Source organism: Palaemon carinicauda, chromosome 4 (assembly GCF_036898095.1).
Source record: "Palaemon carinicauda isolate YSFRI2023 chromosome 4, ASM3689809v2, whole genome shotgun sequence".
Lineage (NCBI taxonomy): Eukaryota > Metazoa > Arthropoda > Malacostraca > Decapoda > Palaemonidae > Palaemon > Palaemon carinicauda.
The window spans coordinates 118366309-118373808 of NC_090728.1; positions in this window are offsets into that span (position 1 = coordinate 118366309).

Consider the following 7500-nt stretch of genomic DNA (forward strand, 5'->3'; position numbering starts at 1 on the left):
AATGTGGCTTTATATAAAAGAAAATAAAATACATTTATTCATCAATAACAGAAAGTTTGTATAAAAAGATTAAGAAGGATAGCGAAAAAAAAAACCAAAAATGTTTGGTCTAAGAATTATCATTCCCTGGAATGCGTTAGGGGCAGATGAGGATTTCTGTGATTTATCTGCGTCTGAGATTCAATGTTGCATCTTATACCAGCACTGGTTCAATGTAGGAATCTTTTTAGCTTTTAGAGCGATGAATTGTTGAGACAAATAAATACAAGAACAGAAAGTGACAAAACATGGTAAAATAGGACATACTGTTCAAGTTAATGTTGTATTTCATGAGTAACGAAACTAAATTAAATGTTTTTGTGTGTTATGACTTACCCTGCTAACATGGAATAAAGATATAAAGGTCAAGGCTCAGAAGACAAATACAATTAAGATATTAAGTGTAGAAGGTTGAACTTAACTGATATATGAAAAACATCAATGAGCTGAGTGACATTGGGAAAAGTGCTCAATCTCTGATAACATTATTCTATTACGTGGAATAAAAAAGGGTATAGCAAAGAGGTTGATATGATAAGGCTATCGAATTAGCCTACTTGAAGTGACAAGAACAATAAAACTAAGTGTTTATGACATCCAAGATTCTATCAAAACCAAACAGACCAAACCCCACTTATTTTAATTGATTTTAGATTAAATATCAGAACATACTCCAATCATACTCCTGACTCTTTGTTTTTGTCTCATTTATTTTTTATGTTTGTGCTCATTATTTAAAGAAACTTCGATGTAGTATAGTCTTCAGTTATTATGAATGTATATCTGTCTTTTTATCTATTTTCTAAAAAATCTTCTATATATCTTTATATTTAGGTGTCTAACAATCTATCCATCTATTCGTCCATATATCTAAATGCAAGAATAATTAAACGAAAGTATAGAAAATCTTTTCACCACTAACTAAATGTTTTTGTAAATATATAAGTAACAGACATATCTATTAAAAAATGTCATCATTCAATAGTTATATTGATCTATGATAAACTGAAATAAAATCTAACATCCATTTTACTTAATAAAACTAAACTCTAAAACCAAATTACTTTACTGCGTTCGTTTCCGCAACATTTCCAAACTGTATTTCCCACTGACAGGACAAAACTCTTTGTCCCAATCAACCCTACACCTGTGTCCCAACGCCAGGCAGAAATTTAGGGCCATAAATCATTACAGACAGAAACCGTCAAACCTGAACGATGGGAGAAACTTCTCTATAGATCACGAGAATTTATAATACGACATTTCAGTTTTATATCGCTGACAATGAGTTAAACAAATCAAAACCTAAAATTTTACGTTTTTTTTTCGGGATTTAAGCAACATTAATTGTTTTATATTAACAATCGTAACATATGAAAAAAAAAATTCAACTACCATATTGAAGTTCAGACAAACCTTACCTAAGACGGCAGGAAAGTAGTGGAATGAGATTCTATTCCTCTTTACTCTATACAAAAAGTGACAGAAAATATATTACTGAGATACATGTCCCCCCCCCCCAAGAAAAAGAAAAAAAAATGGTGGCAAAATAGCCTTGATGCTACAGGCCTTAAAGGGCTCCTTGCTTTTAGCTGACACACGTTGTAAACTTTAAAAAATAGTAGTACTATTTTTTTGGGTGTATTAAGGGCGGAGTGAATTTTGGATATTATAAACCTCAGAATATTTAATGCCTTTCCTTTTTTTTTCTACTTCCGTTCATCCATTCATCTACACCTAAAATTTACGAAAGAAAATGAACAGGATGATTCTTTGCCTTTTCTCGATGTCTTGGTCTCTCGGAAACATAATACCTTTGAGACCTCAGTATTTCGAAAAAACACTTTTTCAGGACTAAGCACTCATTTTTTAAGCTCCAAACCAAAAATCTACAAAATTAATTCGATAAAAACACTGTTATATAGATGTTATCATGTATGTTCAAGTTATCTGGGGTTTCATGAGGAAGAAAATTTTCTAAAATCATTTTTTATTACCAATGGGTTCTCTCTGAACCTCTATTATAATCAAGTCAAGAAGTTTTTAGATAAAATTTACAGTCAAAATTTAACAATTGAAACAGTCAGTAAGAAAAAGTTATATGTCTCCTTTCCGTACTATGGTTATGTTTCGGAGAGACTAAGAACAGAGGTTATGAGTGTTGTGGGGAAATGTTATCCCCACATAGATTTAAAATTAATTTTTACTAACAAGTTCTCAGTTGGCTCACTGTTCAAATATAAGGAGAGTCTACCTACTCCCTTGTGTTCCGGTGTCATATACACTTTTGAATGTGCACTCTGTAATGAGTGCTACACTGGAAGCACGTCTAGACAGCTTCAGTGTAGGATTTCGGAGCACATGGGGAGATCAGTAAGAACCAAAATACCGTTAAGTAAAAAAACAATTTCCGCTATTTATGACCACGCATTTAAATCTGGTCATGCCATTTCTATTGAAAATTTCAAAATTACGGACAGACATAGTAACGTCAGCCAGCTGAGAATCTTGGAGTCTTTATATATATTTTAAGACAAAACCCAGCTTGAATGAGGGCTTACCTGTTCAGTTACCGGTGACCCATTGATCCGTGTGGTCTGTGGGTTGCTGGTCTGGATGAAGGGTCATCATCTCCTGCGGGTGACTAGTTATATTAGTAATTAAGTCTTTTATATAGTTGTGTGTAATAGGTTTTTTTTTTTTAAGGTTTTATGTTCCTTGATTGGTTGATTTTAGAACTAGTTGATCAATTCATGAAAGTGTATCTTCCTAACTATGTACTTAGGATGATTTTATTAATTTTATTAATTTTACATATGATAATTGCAGATAGGCTGAAGATGACATAAGTTATGTCGAAAGCTACCGAATAAAGATGATGATAGCAGCATTGACTATTTTATTCCTACTTATATATATATATATATATATATATATATATATATATATATATATATATATATATATATATATATATATATATATATATATATATATATATATATATATATATATATATATATATATATATATATATATATATATATATATATATATATATCAGTGCCCTAACCATCCCGTGTTTTAGAAATGTATTGTAGTAATACAGTAATTCCCTTATTTACTACCGTTTTTAAAAGGCTTTCAAGACTTTAGACATTTGCAAGAGAAAATTTATTTAATCTTTTCCTCTATTTTATTTTTTTCTAATGTTAACCAAGTTGCCAGTAGATTTTGATTACTCTATTCCTCACCATGATTTATAAAAATTAAATGAAATTAATTTAATAAGTTTGATGAAAAACACACCATTTGGTCCTTGTATCCAGTATTAAAAAAAATGATTAAATAAACATTTTTTGAAAAATACATGAAAAAATAACGATTCCTCCACTTTCTTTCATTTGACAACAGTTCATTTGTTAATTACATCAATCATTTCTATGTACTTTTTAATAAAGAGTAGCAATCAGGCTTGAAGTAACGAAAGAGAATGAGAATGACATTAAACATCATCTAAAATAGGAGGAATCTCCTTGAAACTGAGACTTCAAAATATCTTCATCTTGAATATAATCTCTTAGCAACATTCCAAGATCCAATTTACAGAAAGACCATTAAACTGTAAACTTTTGAATTTGATTTGATATTGTACCAACCGTAACGACTTTTCATTTTGTGTATATATTATGCTTGTATCTTCACTCTTCCCTTGCACTAAAAAAAACCTGAATAAACATGAATGTTATTTTCACCGTTAACTGTTAACTGACACGGCGTTGGTTTTGAACAGGAAATATCCTGTTGCATTGAGCTTTTGTATATAAAGGAGAGTGTTCTGTAATAAACTCACTCAGTTGCTTTCATCATGTCTTTGAGTCACAACCTTCTCTCAGCCCGTCACATTGGTGACCTCGGAAGTCGTCTCTCTCTTCCCGCCTTCCAACCCCCCCCCCCCTCCCCGCCCCTCCGTCATTGGTACTATGGTGAACTCTACAGAAGTTAATGCTACGGATCCCCAATTGAAACTTTCGTCATTCGCCAGCGGAGAGGCATTTGATTGGTTTCAGCGTGCAGAAGTCCAGTTTCGCATCAAGGGTGTGACTCGCTCAACCACCAAAGCAGATTATGTTCTCGCGGCAATACCCGAGGACACCTTCCCGGAAATATCCGAGTGGCATTGTGAACAAGGAGACACCCCAATAGCATATGACGCCCTCGATACATACCTTATGCAGCAGTACTCGCCGTCACCAGACGCCCGTATAGCAAAGCTTTTTCAGCTCTCGCACCAACCGTTGAGAGACCAAAGAGCCTCGCCCTCAGGGAAATGACCAGTATCGTTCACCTGCAACCTGTCGCAGATGGCTCCCCTCATGAGGTGAACCTACTTCGTGCCCTTTGGATACGCCGTTTACCAGGACCTGTACGCGCTGCCATACCCGATGTCGATAGTTTACCTATAAAGGTCTTGATGACCAAAGCCGATGCCTTTATGGGCAGCCCCTTCAAGACCTCCATCACCGCCTTCATTCCTGACAAATAGGACGCCTATTCAATGTCAACCGAAGCTGACGTGAATGCCCGAAGGACATACTTGCCTACCCCATGAAGTGCCGAAGTGGCAACAAAGCCACCCACCACCAACCACTCGCTCACGCCCCAACCAACGACTTCTACAGCAACTTACTACCTCCCATCTGCTGCAGTTTTGCTACTACTACAGCATATTCGGGGCAACAACGAAGAAATGTGCCAAGGATTATCAGTGGCCAAAAAATGTGTAAGTAGGCCATCGCTCGTGGCAGTGACCTCCCGTGTTCTTAATCTTTTTTTTTTCATGATGCAGGAACGGGCGTGCGACTTTTGGTAGACACAGGTGCTTGTCGTTCTCTTTTGCCAATGGAACTCTTAAGGACACGACGTAGTCTGTCTACGTCTGCTGACGTCCGCTTGGTAGCTGCCAACGGATCTGCGATAACCTCTAACGGTTATGTGAACCTCACATTGTCGTTTGGAAATGGTAAATTTAATTGGAAGTTTCTCATTGCTGACGTCACTTTGCCAATCCTGATGCAGATTTCTTTTCTCATTTCCACCTTCTGGTCGATGTCACCCACCGACAATTGGTCAACGCAGACTCATACTTGTCCACACCTCTTCAACCCGCCCCTTCCAACCTAGCTTTCCACATTAGCACACCCACGGATGACTACGGCCACCTCCTCATGTCGTACCCGGAAGTTTTCCGTCCAGAACTTCGCCAAACACCCATGGCTCCTGCCAAGCACGGTATTTATCACCATATCAAGACGAGGGGACCCCCAGTCTTAGCAAAATTCAGAAGTTTAGCACCGGAACGATTGGCAGCCGCCAAAAAGACTTTCGCCGAAATGGAGGAAATAGGCCTTTGCCAAAAGGCCTCCAACCCATGGTCATCACCCTTACTTATCGTTTTGAAGAAAGACGGCTCCCTCCGTCCGTGCGGGGATTACAGGTTCCTGAATGTCACATTCAGGTTCAATAATTGGCAGGTGTGAAAATAAAATAAGACTATTCTGCTTGTTTTTGCTATTCAAGTATAGCTTTTATTAACTCTTCAATATATAAGTCACAAACCGTAGCATACACTGCTCAATCGCGCTCTACTGAGCAAAACTTCTTAAGTACTATAATAGTTCACAGTATGATAATAATAACCCCCTCGAACACCAAGTCTTAAACTGGGAGAGAGAGAAATCCCTTTATAACACGTGCGTTAGAAGCACCCACTGGTTGTGTCTCTCCTTAAAACAAAGGTTTGGATGTCGCCTCGGCTTGTTTCTAAGGAATCCGCAAAAGCACAAATTCTATAACCATGAATATGTATCCATGAATAGCGGGGCGACATCTGTTGTGAAGGACTTAATGTACATATTACAAATTAAAATAAAGAAACTAGCGTTAGCTAGTAACAATAGAACAAGCACAAAAGCTTTACTCCCATTATTTTCAGTAAACAACAGTTAACTACTTTAACATGAAAAACGATAGAATAAGACCGTGTATAAACAATAATTATAACAAACTAAATAAAAATAAAATGCTTATGATGATACACAAAATCCTTCTACATAAATATAATACTGGGCTGATATAGGAATATATACGCAGATATATTGATTTGTGACACAGGCCCCCCTTTTAAGTATAAATTTTCAGATTTATGCTGCCAACATTACAATTCAATTTATCAAGTTTTAGCCACCATTATCTGTATAGATATCTCGTCAAAAAGTCAACCCGGCATTGTGACAAGAATTATCCCACTACCCTGCTTAGAAAATCAGCTCCAACGTTTGAACTACCTTTTATTGCTTCTACTCTGAATCGATGATTTTGCAAGAACATTGCACATATCATTAATTTGTCCTTCGTAAACTTCAAACTGTTAAAAATGCCAGCGGTTGATGATCCGTTTGTAACGTGAAGTCAACACCATACAAATACATTTTGAGTTTCTGCAGAGCCCACACAATAGCCAAACACTCTTTCTCCATAGCACTGTATCTTTGCTCCCTGCCCAACAGTTTCCGGCTGGCGAAACTCACGGGGAACAAACCATCCTCATATTCCTGAAGTAACACTGCCCCTAGTCCCACGTCCGAAGCATGTGTTCTCAAGATGAATCCTCTGTTTAGGTCTGGAAGGCACAGGACAGCTTTATTAACCAGTATAGACTTCAGACTGTTGTATGCTTTCTCTTGAGGCTCCTGGCACTGTACAACATTGCTTTTCCCCTTCTTTGTCAGGTCAGATAGCGGAGCAGCAATGGTTGCATAGTTTGGGACATAAGCACGATAAAATCCCATAAGTCCTAAAAACGATCTAACCTCCTTCTTAGTCTTTGGTTGTGGGGCTGATTGAATTTTACTAATGTTGGTATCCTGAAGACTCAAAGTGCCTCCCTGGATTTCATGCCCCAGGAATTGCACTGTTTCTGAAGCTAAAATACACTTGCTTGGCCTAACTGTGAGATTTGCATTTCGAATACGTTGAAATAATTCTATTGATTTTTTTTTTTATTTGTCGCTCTCTCCCTGACAGATAATAGAAAAAACCTTCTTAAGCTGGCTATTGCATGTTTTACATTGTTTAAATTTTTTCCCGATTATTGTATACAAAAGCTCGTTATCTCTATGAATTAAAGCGCTTATATTCACCTCACCTCTCTGTTACTACCAAACTGTTACCTTGTGGCAATTGGTGACCCATCAGTGACCAGCAGCACCCAACCTACCATTTTTAAGATGCTGCTCACCTAACCTACGTCTTTGAAGAATGTCTCCTTCCAGTGCTAAAGCTCAGTTTTGCATCAAGGACGGGACTTGCCCAAGAAGCAAAGCAGACTATGTCCTCACAGTGATCCCAGAGGACACTTTCTCAGAAATCTCAGATTAGCTTTGCAATCAAGGGGATATC